Source organism: Leucopleurus acutus (assembly GCF_964270905.1).
Source record: "Leucopleurus acutus genome assembly, chromosome: X".
NCBI classification, from domain to species: Eukaryota; Metazoa; Chordata; class Mammalia; order Artiodactyla; family Delphinidae; genus Leucopleurus; species Leucopleurus acutus.
This window is the reverse complement of record NC_139148.1, coordinates 131,775,975-131,795,048: the sequence shown is the minus strand read 5'-3', so window position 1 is coordinate 131,795,048 and position 19,074 is coordinate 131,775,975. Positions and strand designations below refer to the sequence as shown.

The 19,074-nt window shown below is 38.2% G+C and overlaps 1 protein-coding gene across 2 annotated transcripts in view; it reads left to right on the top strand.

Moving 5' to 3' along the window:
* The first annotated feature begins 825 nt into the window (after positions 1–825).
* The window catches only part of TMLHE (trimethyllysine hydroxylase, epsilon), a 68,302-nt gene continuing 50,053 nt past the window's right edge, over positions 826–19,074 (top strand). For both annotated transcript variants that reach the window (XM_082864657.1, XM_082864656.1), the window contains exon 1: positions 826–937. The gene's annotated coding sequence lies outside the window, so the exon portion shown is untranslated. The remainder of the gene's footprint in view (positions 938–19,074) is intronic.

Below are 19,074 nucleotides of genomic sequence, written 5' to 3'. Positions count from 1 at the left end.
CGAAAAAGGATCAATTTTCCAAATAGACAAAGAGGGGTAAAGCGTCTGGCAGCAAGAATTCCAGGGTAAAAGTACGAAGGGTTTTTTTTCTTTTGTTGATGCTGACTTCTACAAATCTTTCCTTTATTATTACCCGTTTGAGTAACGATTTGAATCTCCAATAACTACAACACTGCTCACTTTCCCATTTTCAATGTCTATACGTTACATTTGTTATGTGTTGTTGCGCTCAATGTTTTCCCTTTGCCCTGAATTTCCATTGCACATACTATTTCAGTGAATTTTTTGTCCTTCTTTGTAATATGTACTGTTCTTCCATTTTTACGTGCATAAGGTATGAATTCTTAACGGCTCGTTCCATTCTAGCGCTCAATGTACTTAACACTGTACCTGGACCTTGGATTCAAGGCGCTCAAGTAAATTGGTGGGAGTCCAGCAGTGGAGTGGTATGCGATTTAAGTTCAAGAAAGTGGTGGAGGGATATTGGAAGAATTTAAGCTCCAGCGACCCTCGATAAACCACCATAAATAGTAGCGTACTGGGAGGAGTCCTGAAACGGCAAGCAAGGCGACCTAGGTTTTACACGCATACTTTCATAGGTCTATCTATCCTCCTGTCTGCGCCTGTGGTTCCAAATCTGCTAAATGAAGGCAATCAACCAGCGCGGCCCAGCTCAGCCCTGTTGCATCAGCGGCTCTAGCACGCTCCGCAGCCCGCTTGGTCCCAGGCGCGCGAGGCCCCCACCCTGCATGGCCGGAAGGAGCGGGGCGGGGCCTCCAGGCTAGGCGCTGGGTCCGAGCGCGCTGGGGGAGGGGAGCGCGGAGCCGACAGTTTCAGGGCAAAAAGCAAAAGGCGGGCGCAGGGCTGCCTTCCGAGGTTCTCTTTGCTTGCAGTTCCTCCCGCTTTGCTGACTTGGGAGTCGCGGCCTCCGGCACAGGTGGGTTCCGCCCTGTGGATCGGCGAAGGGGTGTTCTGGGTGGGTGCGATGAGTAGGTTTGCCCAGCCGCTGGCTTTCAGGCCTGGCGCAGTGAGAGGCGGCTGCTCGGCCTCGGGGCGTTGGTACTCACCTTTATTTACCCTGGCAGAGGAGAAGGCCACTTGTGCCTTGCCGCAGGGCTCTCGTCACGGTTTGTGCCAGCTGCGCGAAACACAGCCCGCGCGGACATCAGCGCGGGGTCAGATGGGCCTAGTGCTTGGGAAGAGCTGGAAGAGCTGGAGCAACCTTGCGCTGGGACTGACGCCCAGAGTACATTGTCTCAAACTCGATCGGACTTCCCCGTCCTGGGCCTGTCATTGACTGTGTCTAGCTTTCGGCGAGTCCCTACCCTCTCCCTGCTTAACTTTGCTGGGCAGTGCAGTGGAAGGTGGAACTCGGCTGTCTGCAAGAGCTTGCAGCACTGACTTTCTTTCTTGGTAATGTTTTCTGCCCAGATTTTACCCTTTCTCTGCCCCTCCTGAGCAGGAAACCTAGCAAGAGTCAGGAGTAGCAGGGCAGGGCATTGGGGAAGCTAGGCAAGGCAGCTCTTTCTCTGTTCTGAAAACAACTCTGAAAAGCCTATTTAGGCTTTCTTACTTTACTGACTGCCCTGAAAACTGGAAACAACATTCATTCAATGCCTTGGTTGAATGTTAACTCAAGAATGCTCTTCTGAATGCCTTACCATTAAAGATTTTAACCAGAGGACAGATGATTGTCCAAAACCTTATGGGTTGAATGAGCATAGTACACTGCCTGACGAAAGTCTAATCATAAATGACTTGGTGACTTAACTCTATACTCAAGCACTGAAAGACAAACTTGAGCTCCCATGTGTGGGAGTACTTCCATATTCCCTTCCCATACAGCAGTCTTTTAGGGTTGCCTCTTAGCTTGGTATTGCACTTTCAGGAAACACTGTAGTAAAAATTACACTTTATTTTACATTAACTTAACTATAAAGGCAAAGAATTAGAAACACTATGGAAGGACATTGTGCTGTCATTGTGATTCTTCCTCATTAAGGAACTGGTGATAATGATAACGGCAACCATATATTATGCAAAACGCTGTAATCTTCACAACCATGAGAGGTAAATGTGCTTATGTATAACGATACTTAAAGAGGTTATACTTTATCTCATAACCAGTATGATGAAGGGAATTTTCAATTTGTCGGTTGAGTCTGGGGGCGTCTTTTGCGTGTCCCACCTCATCCTCTGTTTCTGGGAAGGGTGGACTGGGAGGGATCACTTCCTGGTTTTGGTATCTATATCAGGAATCACAAGCGGTTCTGTATCTCTGCTTGTCAACACTGGGAACAGCAGTAAAATATCCAAATTGATCACTCCCTGTCTGCAGTGTTTCTGGCAGCTGTGTTTTCTGCCTGCCAGGGTGGGGGGTGGGTGGAGCGGTGGGCCCTGGATTAATAAACCCCCTCGGATGGGAAACGTCTCTTTCTGCTTGGAGCCAAAGTGAACATAGACTCACCAGTTGGGCACCATTGTGACCCTCTTTCGACAACACCGGGCGTCCCTCATGCTTATATGGGCCGTACACGTACCTGCCATTGCCCACGTGTAAAGAACTTACAGGGTGAGAGGCTTTGGGCAAAACCTGGCCTCTGCCACAGCTGCAGGGTTTGGGCAAGGGGTGGCCACCGGTGTGAATGTGAGTGTTCTTCAAGGTGTGGGGCCTGTTCATTTCCCAAGCGGCCAATAGAGTGAGAGGGGAATTCTGATAGACATCTGCTGAGCTGACCTTGCGGGTGAGTATAGGACTGGCTGTTTGGCAGGACCTGGTGGATGCGTTGGCCATATTTTTACTCTGTTCATTCATTCTTTCACTCCAAAGACAATCAATGAATGCTTACTCTGTGCCAGGATGCTGATCCACTCACTGAGATTAGCAGCACAGGAGGACAGTAAGTTTGAAAGGACAACAGGGATTCAACTTGAAGCATGTTAAGTCTGAGGCATCCTCACTCTTCCCCATTCCCAATATCTAATCAGTACAAAACCTTGTCACTTCTGCATCCTGAATATTTTTTTAAACCCATCCACTTCTCTTTGCCCCCACTGCTACTCAGAATTTCAACCCAGCAACATTCTTTTTCTGTTAATTTTTAAAATTTTTATTGTAGAAGACCCAAATCCCTGCTTGACCCTCAGCCCTCATGGGAAAACCACCATAACCACGGCAACAACGACAACATCAACAACATACAACAGCCCAGTGAGCTCTGTATGACCCCTAATAAGTTGTGTCAACTGACACAAACTTTATTTTCTCTACTTCCCAAAGTGTTTTTAAAATTTTGTATCGAGATATAATTTACACACCATAAATTTGACTCATTTTACGTGCACATTCAGGGATTTTTAGTAAATTTATCGAGTGGTGCAACCATCACTATAATCCAATATTAGATATTTCCCACCTCAGTGGCACCTCTCTCTTGCCCATGTGCACTTAGTCCCCATTACCACCCCAGCCCCTGGGAACCACTAATCTGCTGCTTGTCTCTATGGATTTGCCTATTCTGGACATTTCATATAAGTGGAATCACGCAGTATGCAGTCTTTTGTGACTTGCTTCTTTTACTTAGTGTGACGTTTTCAAGTTTCATCCATGTTGTAGTGTGAATCAGTACTTCATTACTTTTGATGGCCGAATAATGGTATATAATATATGTATATACCACCTTTTGTTTATGGACATGTGGGTTATTTCCACCTTTTGGCTATTGTGAATAAGGCTGGTATTTGGCTATTGTGAATAAGGCTGGTGTGGACATTTACTCACAAGGTTTTGGATGCACATATGTTTTCGATTCTCTTGGGTAGGTACCTAGGAGTAGAAGTGCTGGCTTATGTAGTAACTGTATGTCTAATCTTTTGCCAAAGTATTTTCCAAAGGGGCTGCACCATTTTATATTGATTACATTTACATGCACCACCAGCAGTGTATAAAAGTTCTAATTTCTCCACATCCTCACCAATGTTTGTTATTTTTCCTTTTAAAAAATTTATAGCTGCCCTTGTGGGTGTGAAGTAATATCTCATTTGGAATTTGATTTGCACTTCCATAATCGTAATGATATTGAACATCTTTTCATCTGTTTCTTGTCCATTTGTATACGTTCTTTGGAGAAAAGTCTATTAAATATTTTGCCCATTTTTCAATAAGGTTTTTTCCCTTCCTATTATTGAGATGTAAGAATTCTTTATATATTTAAGATACAAATTCTTTATCAGGTATATGATTTGAAAATATTTTTTCCAGTCTGTGACTTATCTTTTCATTTTTTAATTGTGTCTTTTGAAAGACAAAGGTTTTGAATTTTTATTAAGTTCAATTTATCATTTTTCTTTTGTAAATTCTACTTTTTGGTTAAGAACACTTTGCTTAATCCAAGGTCATGAAGATTTTCTCCTATATTTTCTTCTGCAAGTTTTATAGTTTTATCTTACATTTATGTCTAATCCATTTTGACTTTTTTTTAAATTGAAGTATAATTGACCTACAACACTATGTTACTTCCAGGTGTACAGTATGGTGATTTGATATTTCTATACATTACAAAATGATCACCATGATAAATCTAGTTACCACCTATCACCATACAAAGATATTTTAATGTTACTTACTATATTCCCTATGTGTACATTAAGTCCACACAATTCATTTATTTTGTAACTAGAAGTTTGTACCTCTTAATCTCTCTTACCTGTTTCTCTCATCCGCCCTTACCTCTCTCCCCTCTGGCAACCACCAGTTTGTTCTCTGTGTCTATGAGCCTGTTTCTGTTTTGTTAGGTTTATTCATTTGTTTTGTGTTTTAGATTCCACATAGAACTGAAATCACATGGTATTTCTCTTTCTCTGTTTGACTTATTTCACTCAGCATAATAACCTCTAGGTCCATCCATGTTGTTGAAAAAGGCAAGATTTCATTCTTTTTTTATGCCTGAACATTATTCCTGTGTGTGTGTGTGTGTGTGTGTGTGTGTGTGTATGTGCGTGTATGTATGTGTGTATACCACATCTCTTTATGCATTCATCTATCAGTGAACACTTAGGTTGCTTACATATCTTGGCTATTGTAAGCAATGCTGCATTGAACACAGGGGTGCACATATCTTTTCAAATTAGTACTTTCGCTTTTTAGGGTATATACCCAGAAGTGAAATTGCTAGATCATATGGTAGTTCTATTTTTAATTTTTAAAGGAACCTCCATACTGTTTTCCAGAGTGACTGCACCAATTTACATTCCCACTAGCAGTGCACAAGTGTTCCCTTTTCTCCACATCCTAACCAACACTTGTTATTTGTTGTGTTTTTAATAGTAGCCATTATGACAGATGTGAGGTGGTATCTCTTTGTGGTTTTGATTTGCATTTACCCTCCTCCCCAGGGATTAGACCTACATCATGGCCCAACAGCTGTCCCACTCTTTTCAGACTCTGTCTCCATTTTCTTTCACATATGTTTCCCCTGATAAACCACTTGTACATCTCTTCCTGTCATGGCATCTCCTTCTCAGAGGACCCGAACTAATTCAGTTGTCAACATTACAAATTGGGGGATTTCTTATATAATATGCATTTCTGGCTCCTCTCAAATCTGGCAGCATTCGGACTGTCTGGCAATAATTAGCTAGAGCTGAGTGGTGGCTAGGAGTTTTGGACAGATCAGGCATTCTTCAGTTCACTGCTCTCACCACAATCCCCTATTGTCTCTTATACTTTACCTATTTATGTTACTTGCCTAGCCCCTGTGGACATTTAATTTTGAGGCCCTGATGTAAAGGAGCATTCTTTTAACTCATGTAATCCAATATATTATTGCACTAGTTAAACACAGACACAGATATGACAGATAATCTCAGCTTAGAGCTTTCGTATTGGCCTACTTTACATCAGATATCTTCATGAATAATTCCCTTTTTGTTCAAATGTCATTTTGCTCAATAAAGTCTACCCTGATCACCCTGTTTAAATGTCCTACTACCTCCAGCACATCCCTTTATCCTGCCATATAGCTTTTATTGCCTTCTAATATACTATATAATTTACTCATTTATTATGTTTATCTTTGTCTACCTCCTTCCACTAGAGGATAAGCTCCATGAAAGCAGACATTTTTGTCTGTTTTGTTCACTGATAAATTCCAAGTGCCTAAAATAGTTCCTGGCACATAGTTGACACCGAATAAATATTTGTTAAATGAACTGTGCAGGAAGAATGAGAGGGAGAATATGGTAGGCAAAGGAAACAACATATGTGAAGGCCCTGAGGCAGTGGGCAAGATAGATGGGGCCAATTATGTGAAGCCATTGTAAAGAGATGACTCAATCCTTCTGTCTGCCCTCAAGGAGCTTTCAGCAAATGGGAAGAAAAAAATAATTAAACAGGCAATTATTATATATGTTGTAAGTGCACTAATAAGGGTATGCACAAAGAGCTGTGAAAACACTGGGTAGGCAGCTACTAACTCTTCCTAGGGGAGTTAGGAAGATTTTACAAAGGTGACATTTGAGCTAGGTCTCAGGCAGGAGAGTGACATGATGAAAGTGTTTTAAGAAGATTAATCTGGCAATAGTATAGAAAATGGATTGGAATATGGATGGAATGGAGGCAAGGAAACCATCTAGTCTATGGCAGTAGTCCAGGTATGAGGTGATGAAGGCACCTATAGGAATGGAAAGAGAAGGACAAATCTGAGAGACATTTGGAAGGAAAAATTGACAGGAGCTAAATGGACTCTTGGCTTTAAGCCTTTTAGGGGGTAATGCTTCTTCCTTAGTAATAACCATGAAAAGATTCAGATTGACCTATTATGTAATTGCTTATTCTGACTAGAATTTCTAGCTATGGCTGTTCTCCAAAAGTTTCTGTTATTATGATTGATACTTGTTGGACTTTAATTTACATTAAGATGGCTTTAGACTTTAAAGGTTGGGAAGCTCTCAAAAACATCATTTTGACTATGAAACAGCAAATTATTCTATTAAAGGAGAAATGAGGGAAGCTATGGGGTTGCAAGGGAAGTTTTACAATGACCTAATAGTTGCTATTTTTTTAAGAATAATATATAAAAGATGGAAAAGAAGGATGAATATAACAGGTGGCACTTGCCTAAAGGATTAGTATTTGGAAGGATAAGCCCCCAAATTACCTCAGGCTTGTATAAATACATATTTGCAAAGACAACAAGAACAATTTTAACTACGTTCTCAGAAAGAAAAAGTACATGTGTCCTGGGATGGATAAGTTATAACTTGATATTGTTAAACTGTTCTCAATGATCAAAAGAATTAAGGAGAATAAGGACAGGTACTTTAACACTGGATTTATATAAGTATATTACCACTTCTAACAAAGGAAAGGGAGGAAGAGTTTTCAGTTTACTAATCAATAAGCTAAATATGTCCTGGGTTAGCTTCTAGAACAGATTTTCAAGTAAGTGAGTACTTAGAAAATTACACAGTGTTATCAACAAACAAAGACGTTCCACACAAATCTAATTTTTATTTCTGATTATTAGAGATGTTTATGGAAATAAGACAGATATAACATGTACATTGAATGAATGAATGAATGAAACTTCAGCAAGATTTTAACAAGTCTTTTATGACACCCTTGTGAACAAGAATTATGAATCCATGTTGATGGGTTATATAATTAATACAATTATGTATTAATTAGTTAAATTACCATACTAAAAGAGTGCTGATAGCAGACCATAAGCAAAGGAAGAGTTTTAGATGGCCTGTTGCAAACCCTACCTTTGGCTTAACATCATCAATATTTTTATAACTTACTTGACTGAAGATTTAGAGCAGACATCTTACCAGATTTAAAGAGGTTATGAAGCTAGAAGAAAAGTAATTCAATCCAATGTCCACAAACATTTATGAAATTCTCCTAAGTACTAGGAACCATGCTAGATGTTAGGGTACAAAAATGAATGACCCAGAGGTCTTCACATTGAGATGTGTCCAAGTATTACTGGTGGGAAAGACATAAAAACATGTAATTTCAACAAAATATATTGAGAAGGAAAACAGAGGCATAAACAGACTATAATGAGAGAACAAAAGAAAGCTACTAGTTCATTCTGTGACTTTAAGGAAGAATTCTTAGATGATATCTCCACTGATTCTTGAAAGATGTATAAAAGACAGAGTAGGAACGGCTTCCAGTTTGAGGGAACAAAAAGCATGAACATGAGTTTCTCAGAATTAGGAAAGTATAGTGGGTCTGGGAAGCTATAAGCAATGAAGTACAAGGAGGTAAATAACAGGAAGTGAGGCTGAGAGGTAGCTCAGGATCAGGTAATGGGAGGCATTACATAACATGATAAGTAAATTGGACTTTACCCTGAAGGCCCTAGGGATCCATTCAAAAAGAATGACATACTAATATATTTTTAATTCACTATTCCTACAGTGTGCAAAATGATTTGAAGGGAGGGCAAATGTATGTATGGATAGATCAGTTGGGAGGCTTTTGCAGTCTTTGAGTGAGAAATAATGGTGGGCCTGGACTGGGATGGTAGCAAATAGAGATATAATGCAGTGGGTTGGCACTTTTAACAATGCCTGGCACCTAGTACATGTAAATATCTGATATATTTGTAATAGGAGTTCTAGGAGAGGAGAGAGAGAATGGTACAGAAACAATATTTGAAGAGATGATAACTAAGAGTTTTCCAAAAGTAACAAAGTATTGTGTTATTTTGCTATTGCTGCATACCAAGTTACCACAAACTTAGTACTTAAACAAACATCCATTTATTATCTCATAGTTCTGTATGTCAGAAAACCAGGCATGGCATTACTGGGTTCTCTGGTCAGTGTATTAAAGGCTGAAATTGGTGTGTTGGGTAGGCTGTATTCTTTTCTGGAGGCTTTGGCTAAGAATTCACATCCACCCTCATTCAGATTGTTGGCTGAATTCAGTTCTATGTGGCTGTAGGACTGAGGTTGCTGTTTCCTTGCTGCATATCAGCCACATAGTCCTCTCCATCTTCAAAGCCAATAGAGAATCTCTTTGACAGCAGATTCCTCTGCTGCTTCAAGTCTCTTTCACCAGAAAGATCCCTGTCCCTTTTAAGGGATTGCTGGATTAGGTCAGACCAACCAAAGATCATGTCCCTTTCTTAATGTCAGTTGTGCCATATACATAACCTAATCATGCATGAAGTCACAGATTTAAAAAGTGCTATAACTCAGAGCAGAATAAAGAAAACCTCATCTAGATGTATTTTAATAAAGACTGATAAAAATAAAGAAAAAGAAACAATCTTAAAAGCAGTTAGAGAAAAAAGATGTATTACCTTACAAGGAGTAGCAATTAGATTGGCTTTAACTTCTCAACAGAAACAATGTGAACATAATGGAACAATATCTTCAAAATGCTGGAGAAACTAACTGCCAATCAAAAATTCTATATCCAATGAAAATAGCCTTCAAAATGAAAGTAAGACAGATGCTTTTAGATGGTCCCAACTTACGAAACCTTCCACCAAACACCAAAGGAAATATTTAGGATCTTTAAGCTGAAGTAAAATGATCCCAAATGAAAGCTTGGAGATATAAAATGGATGCAATGGAGAGGTTAAATATGTGGGTAGATCTGAATGTCCCTGTGGGATGTATGTGTGTGTGTTTGTGTGTGTGTATAATTAAAATACACAACAGCAGTTGAAGAAGGAAGATAGAGTTAATATAAATTCTTTAATTTGCATTATAATTTTAAAAAATCAAAGATATGTGTTATAATCCCTAGAATAACTGTTTTTAAAAAAACAGTAAAAGAATGTATAACTAACAAGTAAACAAAGGAGGAAATGGAATGATACAAATTACCTAATCAGTGTAAAACAAAGCAAGAGAGAAAGGTAACAAAACAGGCAAGACAAATAGAAAGCAAATATTTGACTTCACACATTAATTAAATGACAAATCATGAGGTTAAAAAACAAAATCTAACCACATATATGCTGTTTATAAGAGACAAAAGGGTGGAATAAATATACACCACAAACACTACCCCCCCAAAGAAACCTGATTTAGATATAATAATATAAAACAAGACTTTATGGCAGGTTTCTTTACTAGAAATAAGACATATTTTGTGATGATAAGAGAGGCCATCCACCAAGAAGATAAAATTATTGTTCTAATTTGTATGCAGCCCAAATATACAAAGCAAAAATTGACAGATGTCCAGTAAATAAATTCAGTCATAATCAGAGATATTAATACATATCCCTCAATAACTAACAGATCATAAGACAAATAAAACCAGTAAGTATATAGAACAGTTGAACAATAATATTAACAAACAACCTAATTGACAGACATATACAGATGACCTTATGTAACAACTACAGAATATATATTCTTTTCTGCACACAGAAAAATAGATGATATGCTAGGCCATGCAGCAACAAATTACAGTTGCACTGAGGGGTTATTTTGCCACAATGAAATAAAGTTAGAAAACAATAATAAAAATAAAAATAGAAAATCCCTCTAAAATATGTTTACTTTTAAATAACCTGTAGGTCAAATTTTAAAAATCACAATGGAAATTAAAAAATATGTTAATTGGCTGAAAAATGAAAATATTGCATATCAAAACTCATGGTGGGGGAGGGGTGAATAGTCAGAGCACAGAGGATTTTTAAGACAATGAAAATACTCTGTGTGTTATTATAAAGGACACATGTCATTATACATTTGCCCAAACCCATAGAATGTAGAACACCCAGCGTGAAAGCTAATATAAATTATGGACTTTGGGTGATAATGATGTGTTGATGTAGGTTCATCACTTGTAACAAATGTATCACTCTGTGGTGGAGGATATTGATAATGGTGGGGATTATGCATGTGTAGGGGCAGGAGGTGTATGAGAAATCTCTATATCTTTCCCTCAATTTTGCTGTGAACCTAAACCTGCTCTAAAAAAAAACTTGCTTAAAAAAATGTACAGTGGATAAAAGATCTTTGAACAGACACTTGACCAAGGAAGATATATAGGTGGCAATTAAGAATATGAAAATATGCACAACATCATTCATAATTAGGGAGATGCAAATTAAAACAACAATGAGATATTACTGCACACCTATTAGTTGCTAAATCTATTAATGGCTAAATCCAAAAAACTGACAATACCAAGTTCTAGCAAGGATGCAGAAGAATGGGAGCTCTCATTCATTGCTGGTGGAATGCAAAATAGTACAGCTACTTTGGATGACAGTTTCAGATTCTAGTAATGTTAAGTAAAACATCAATAGCACTCTTTGGCATTTACCAAGTGATCCGAAAACTATGTTCACCAAAAAAAAAAAAAAAGTATTTCTGTATGTATGTGTGGCAGTTATGGAGATTTCAGCTGTATGTGATCTTGAGGTTGGTTCTCCGAACTGTTGATTGTTGATGAGTTTCCTTGAAGGAATGGGAATGGAAAATAATGAGGGAAGGAGGCTTTGACTTTTTATTTTATATATTTCTCAGTCGTTTAGATTATTTTTTTCTTTTTACAGTGAGGAAGTGGTTTTTTCTTCTAGTTTTATTGAGATATAATTGACATACAGCACTATATAAGTTTAAGGTGTACAACATGATGATTTGTCTTACATCATGAAATGATTACCACAATAAGTTTAGTGAACATCCACCATCTCAATAGATACAAAATTAAAGAAAAGGAAAAAATTTTTTCCTTATGATGAGAACTCTTAGGATTTACTCTCTTAACACCTTTAGTGTATAGCATTCAATAGTGTTAATTATATTTATCATGTTGTACATTACATCCCTAGTATTTATTTATCGTATAACTGGAATTTTGTACCTTTTGATCATGTTCATCCAATTCCCTCTCCCTCCACTCCCCGCCTCTGGTCTGATCTCTTTTTCTATGAATTTATTTGTTTGTTTGTGTTTGCTTTTGAAGTATAATTGACCTACAACACTGTGTTAGTTCCTGTTACACAGCATAGTGATTTGATATTTCTATACATTTTAAAATGATCACCCGGATAACTCTACTTACCATCTGTCACCATACAAAGATATTACATAGCTATAACTATATTCCCCACACTGTACATTTCATACCGGTGACTCATTTATTTTGCAACTGGATATTTGTACCTCTTAATCTCCCTAATCTATTTCTTTCCTCCCCCCACTGCTCTCCCTTCTGGCAAACACCTGTTTGTTTTCTGTATCTATGACTCTGTTTCTGTTTTATTATGTTTGTTAATTTGTTTTGGTTTTTAGATTCCACATATAAGTGAGATCATATAGAATTTGTCTTTCTCTGTCTTATGTATTTTACTTAGCATAATACCCTCTAGGTCTATCCATGTTTTCACAAATGGCAAGATTTCATTCTTTTTTATGGCTGACTAATATTCCAGTCTGTCTGTGTGTGGGGGGGTGTAACATCTTCTTTTTCCACTCATATATTGATGGGATCTAGGGTGCTTCCATATCATGGCTACTGTAAATAATGCTACAATGAACATAGGGGTGCATATATCTTTTCAGTTTAGTGTTTTCATTTTCTTCATATAAATACCCAGGAGTGGAATTGCTGGATCATATGGTAGTTCAGTTTTTTATTTTTTGAGGAAACTTTATACTGTTTTCTATAGTGGCTGCACCAATTTACGTTCCCACCAACAGTGCACGAGGGTTCCTTTTTCTCCACATCCTCACCAACACTTGTTATTTGTTAGCTTTTTGATAATAGCCATACTGACAGGTGTGAAGTAGTATTTCATTGTGGTTTTGATTTGCATTTTCTTGATGATTAGTGATATTGAGCATCTTTTCATGTGCCTGTTGGTCATCTGTATGTCTTCTTTGGGAAAATGTCTATTCAGGTCCTCTGCCCATTTTTTTTGTTTTGTTTTTGTTTTTGTTTTTGTTTTGTGATATGCGGGCCTCTCACTGTTGTGGCCTCTCCCATTGCGGAGCACAGGCTCCGGACGTGCAGGCTCAGCGGCCATGGCTCACAGGCCCAGCCGCTCCACAGCATGTGTGATCTTCCCGGACCGGGGCACAAACCCATGTCCCCTGCATTGGCAGTCGGAGTCTCAACCACTGTGCCACCAGGGAAGCCCTCTGCCCATTTTTAATTGGGTTATTTGCTTTTTTTAATGTTGAATTTATGAATTATTTCTATATTTTGGATATTAACCAGATATATCATTTACAAAGATCTTTTCCCATTCAAAAGGCAAATTTTTCATTTTGCTGATAGCTTCCTTTGCTGTACAATAGCTTTTTAGTTTGATGTAATCCCATTTGTTTATTTTTGCTTTTGTTTCCCTTGCCTAGGGAGACATATCCAAAAAACTATTACTAAGACAAATGTAAAAGCACATACTGCCTATGTTTTCTTCTAGAAGTTTTCTGGTTTCAGGTCTTACATTTAAGTCTTTAATCCATTTTGAATTTATTTTTGTGAATGGTGTGAGAAAGTAGTCCACTTTTGATTCTTTTGCATGTAGCTGTCCAGGTTTTCCAACATCATTTATTGAAGAGGCTGTCTTTTACCCATTGTATATTCTTGCCTACTTTGTTGTAGATTACTTGCCCATATAAGTGTGGGTTTATTTCTGAGTTCTCTATTCTGTTGCATTGATCTATGTGTCTGTTTTTGTGTCAGTACCATACTGTTTTGATTACCATAGTATTGTAGTATAGTTTGAAATCGGGGGCATGATACCTCCAGCTTTATTCTCTTTCTCAAGATTGTTTTGGCTATTTGGGTTTTTTTGTGTTTCCATAAAACTTTATAATTACTTTTTCTAGTTCTATGAAAAATACCACTGATGTTTCGATAGGGATTGCATTGAGTCGCTAGATTGCCTTAGATAGTATGGTCATTTAAACAATATTAATGCTTCCAAACCAAGAACACAGTATATCTTTCCATCTATTTGTGTCATCTTCAATTTCTTTCATTGGTTTCTCATAGTTTTCTGAGTACATGTCTTTTACATTTTGGTTACATTTATTCCTAGGTATCTTATTCCTTTTGATGTGATTGTGAATGGGATTACTTTCTTAATTTCTCTTTCTGATAGTTCATTGTTAGTGTATAGAGGTGCAATAGATTTCTCTATATTAATTTCATATCCTGCAACTTTACCAAATTAATTGATGAGTTCTAGTAGTTGTTTGGTGGCATCTTTAGGATCTTCATGTGTAATATCACCACATCTGAAAACAGTGACAGTTTTACTTCATTCTTTCCAATTTGTATTCCATTATTTTATTTTCTTGTCTGAGTGGTCTGACTAGAACTTCCAATACTATATTGAGTAGAAGTGATGAGAGTGGGCATCCTTGTCTTATTCCTGATTTTAGAGGAAATGGTTTCAGCTTTTCACCATTGAGTGTGATGTTAGCTGTGGGCTTGTCATATATGGCCTTTATTATGTTGAGGTATGTTCCCTCTGTACCCACTTTGTTGAGAGTTTTTATCATAAATGGATGTTGAATTTTGTCAAAAGCTTTTTCTTCATCTACTGAAATGATCATATGATTTTTTTTCTCTTCAATTTGTTAATGTGGTGTATCACACTGATTAATTTGTGGCTATTGAACCATCTTTGTATCCCTGGAATGAATCCCATTTGGTCATGGTATATGATCCTTTTAATGTATTTTTGAATTTGGTTTGCTAATATTTTGTTGAGGAATTTGCATATATGTTCATCAGTGACATTGGCCTGTAATTTTCTCTTTTTTTTGATATCTTTGGTTTGGTATCAGGGTGATGCTGGCCTGGTAGAATGAGTTTGGAAGCTATTCCTTCCTCTGCAGTTTTGGGGAATAATTTGAGAAGGATAGGTGTTAACTCTTCTCTAAATGTTTGGTTGAATTTACCTGTGAAGGTATCTGATCCTAGACCTTTGTTTGTTGGGAGCTGTTTTCATTCCTGATTTAATGTCATTACTGGTCATTGGTCTGTTCATATTTTCTGTTTCTTCCTGATTCAGTCTTCAGATATTGTACATTTCTAGGAATTTTTCCATTTCTTCTCTGTTGTCCATTTTATTGGTGTATAACTTTTTGTGGTAATCTCTTATGATCCTTTCTGTTTCTCTGGTGTTGGTTCTAACTTGTGTTTTATTACTGATTTTACTTATTTGGGCCTTCTTTTCTTCTTGATGAGTCTGGCTAAAGGTTTATCAATTTTGTTTATCTTTTTAAGAACCAGTTCCTAGTTTCGTTGATCTTTTCTATTGTAGTTTAGTCTCTATTTCATTCGTTTCTTTTCTGATCTTTATGATTTCTTTTCTACCAACTTTGGGTTTTGTTTACTCTCCTTTTTCTTGTTCCATTACATGTAAGATTAGGTTGTTTGAGATTTTTCCTGTTTCCTGAGGTAGGTTTGAATCACTATAAACGTCCCTCTTAGAAATTTTTTTCCTGTATCCCATAGATTTTGGACCACTGTATTTTCATTTTCATATTCATATTTTTTGATGTCCTCTTTGATTTCTTCAGTGACCCTTGGTTGTTTACTACAATGTTGTTTGTTCTCCATGTGTTTGTGTTTTTTACAGTTTTGTTTCTTGTAGTTGATTGCTAGTCTCATAGCATTGTGTTTGCAAAAGATGCTCAATGTGATTTCAATCTTCTTAAATTTACTGAGATTTATTCTGTGGCTTAGCATGTGATCTATCCTGGAGAATATTCCATGTTACTTGAAAAGAATGTGTATTCTGGGACTTTTGGATGGAATGTTCTATATATACTATTAAGGCCATCTAGTCTAATGTGTCATTTAAGGCCAGTGTTTCTTACTGATTATCTGTCTGGATGATCTGTCTATTGCTGTAAGTAGGGTGTTAAAGTCCCCTACTATTATAGTGTTACTGTCAGTTTCTCCCTTTATGTTTGTTAATATTGCTTTATGTATTTAGGTGCTCCTATGTTGGGTGCATTTATATTTAAAATTGTTATATCTTTTTGTTGGATTGATCCCTTTATCATTATGTAATGTCCATCTTTATCTCTTGTTACAGTCTTTATTTTAAAGTCTGTTTTATCTAATATAAAAATCGCTACCCCAGCTTTCTTTTCATTTCTGTTTACACGAAATACCTTTTTTCCATCCCTTTACTTTCAGTCTGTCTGTGTCTTTAGATCTGAAGTTATTATCTTGTAAGCAGCATAAATAGGGGTCTTGTTTTTGTATCTATCCAGCCACTCTGTCTTTTGATTGGAACATTTAGTTCATTTACCTTTAAAGTAATTATTGTTGGGACTTCCCTGGTGCTCCAGTGATTAAGACTCTGTGCTTCCAATGCAGGGGGTGTGGGTTCAATCCCTGGTCAGGGAACTAAGATCCCACATGCCGTGTGGCCAAAAAGTAAAAATAAATAAATACATAAATAAATACTTAATTATTGTTAGGTATGTACTTATTGCTATTTTGTTAATTGTTTTGGGATTGTCTTTTTTTAATTGTTGTTCCTTTCTTCTTTTGCTCTCTCCCCTTGTGATTTGATGACTATCTTTAGCATTACATTTGGATTCCTTTCTCTTCTCTGTGTGTGTGTGTATATATTATAGTTTTCTGATGTGTATTTACCATGGGATTTATATATAGCAAATTATGTATATATATATATATATATATATATATATGTAATTATTGTAAGTTACTGATCTCTTTAGTTTGAATGCATTTTAACAACCCTGCATTTTTACCCTCCTCCCCCAATGTTTACTATTTGACATCTTATTTTGCATCTTTCTGTTTTATGTATCCCTTAACTATCCATTGTGGTTATAGATGATTTTACTACTCTAATCTTTTAACCTTCCTACTAGCTTAATAAGTGGTTAATTTTTCTACCATGACTGTATATATTTGCCTTTACCAATGAGATTTTTCCTTTCATAATTTTCATATTTCTGGTGGTGGCCTTTTCTTTTCCACTTAGAGAAGTACCTTTAACATTTCTTGTAAAGCTGTTTTGATGGTGCTGAACCCTCTTAGCTTTTGCTTGTCTGTAAAACTTGATCTCTCCATCAAAACTGAATGAGAGCCTTGATGCGTAGAGTATTCCTGGTTGAAGTTTTTTCCCTCTCATCACTGTAAATATATTGTGCCACTTCCTTCTAGCCTGCAGAGTTTCTGCTGAAAAGTCAGTTGATAACTTTATGGGAATTCCCTTGTATGTAACTTTTTGCTTTACCCTTGCTGCTCTTAATATTCCCACTTTATCTTTAATTTTTGCCATTTTAATTACAGTGTGTCTTGGTGTGTTCCTCTTTGGGTTGATCCTGTTTGTGACTCTCTGTGCTTCCTGGACATGGATATCTGTTTCCTTTCCCAGGTTAGGGAATTTTTAAGCTATTATGTCTTCCAATATGTTTTCTGCCCCTTTCTCTCTTCTCCTTTTGGGACCCCTGTAATGCAAATGTTAGTACACTTGATGTTATTCCAGAGGTCTCTTAAACTGTCTTCATTTTTTAAAATTCTTTTTTATTTTTTCAGCTTAAGTAATTTCCACTACTCTGGCTTCCAGTTAGCTGATCTGATCCTCTGTATCATGTAGTCTATTGTCGATTCCTTCTAGTATGCTTTTTAATATCAGTTATTGCATTCTTCAGCTTTGCTTGGTTCCTCTTTATATCATCTAACTCTTTGTTAAAGTTCTCACTGTGTTTGTCCAGTCTTCTCCCAAGTTCTTTGAGCATCTTTATGATCATGACCTGAACGCTTTATTGGGTAGATTGCTTATTTCCACTTAATTCTTCTTCTGGGATTTTATCTTGTTCTTCATTTGGAACATATTCCTCTATTGCCTCATTTTGCCTAATTTGCTATTTTTATTTCTGTGTATCTGGTAGGTTGTTACATTTCCCAACTTTGGAGAAGTGGCTTTTGTTATGAGGCATCCTATGTGTCCAAGCAGTGCACTCCCCTCTGGTCACCAGAGTTATATGCCCTGGGGGTGCCCCCTGTGTGGGCTGTGTGGGCCCTTCTGTTGTGGGGGGCTGGCTACTATGAGTGGTCTGGTAGGTATGGCAGGCCCTGTCTGGCTGATTATCAGGCTCTGCCTTGTACGGAGGCTGCTGGCCACTGGAGATTGGGGCTGGGTCTCAAGAGGCCTGGCTGCAGAGCCCCAGGAAATCCCAGGGCTAGTGCTGGCCCACAGGTGGGCAGAGCCCAGTCAGTGTGGCTTGTTGCAGGGCCAGTTGTCCCAGATCAAGCATCAGCCTGCCAGTGCATGGGGCCAGTTCCTGACATGGCTGACTGTGGCATCTGATATTACAAAGCTGGTGTCAGCCCACTGTTGAGTGGGTCTGGATCCTGGGGCAGCTAGCTGAGGGGCCCATGGTGTCTTAAAGCTGGTGTCAGCCTCCTGATAGGCAGGATTGTGGCCCAGGGAGGTCCTGGAGCTGGTGTTAGCCTGTTGGTTAGTGGGGTTGTGGCCCTGGTGATCTTGGGCTTAGTGTTGCCTCACTAGTGGGCAGAGTCAGGACCCGGAGTCTAGTACTAGTGCTAACAGGCTGGGGGGGGGGGGTCCAGGTCCTGGTGCTAATAATCTAGAGGGAGGATTCCACAATGTTCCTTGCCAGCACCAGTGTCCTCATGGTAGAATGAGCTCCCCAAATGGCTGCCACCAGTGTCTGTGTCCCCAGGGTGAGCTGCAGTGGCCTTCTGCCTCTCCAGGAAGCTCTCTCCAAGATCAGCAGGTGGGTCTGACCCAGGCTCCTTTGAAATTACTGCCTCTGCCCTGGGTCCTGGAGTGTGTGAGATTTTGTGTGTGCCCTTTAATGATGGAGTCTCTATTTCCTACAGCCTTCTGACTCTCCCAAAAGTAAGCCCCACTTGCCTTCAAAGCCAAGCGTTCTGGGGACTTGTCTTCCTGGTGCAGGACCACCAGGATAGGGAGCCTGATGTGGGGGCTCAGACTCCTCACTCCTTGGGTAGAACCTGTGCAATTGTAATTATCCTCCCACTTGTGGGTCACCCACTCAGGGGTATGGGTCTTGACTATACTGCATCTCAACTTTTCCTACCCATCTCATTGT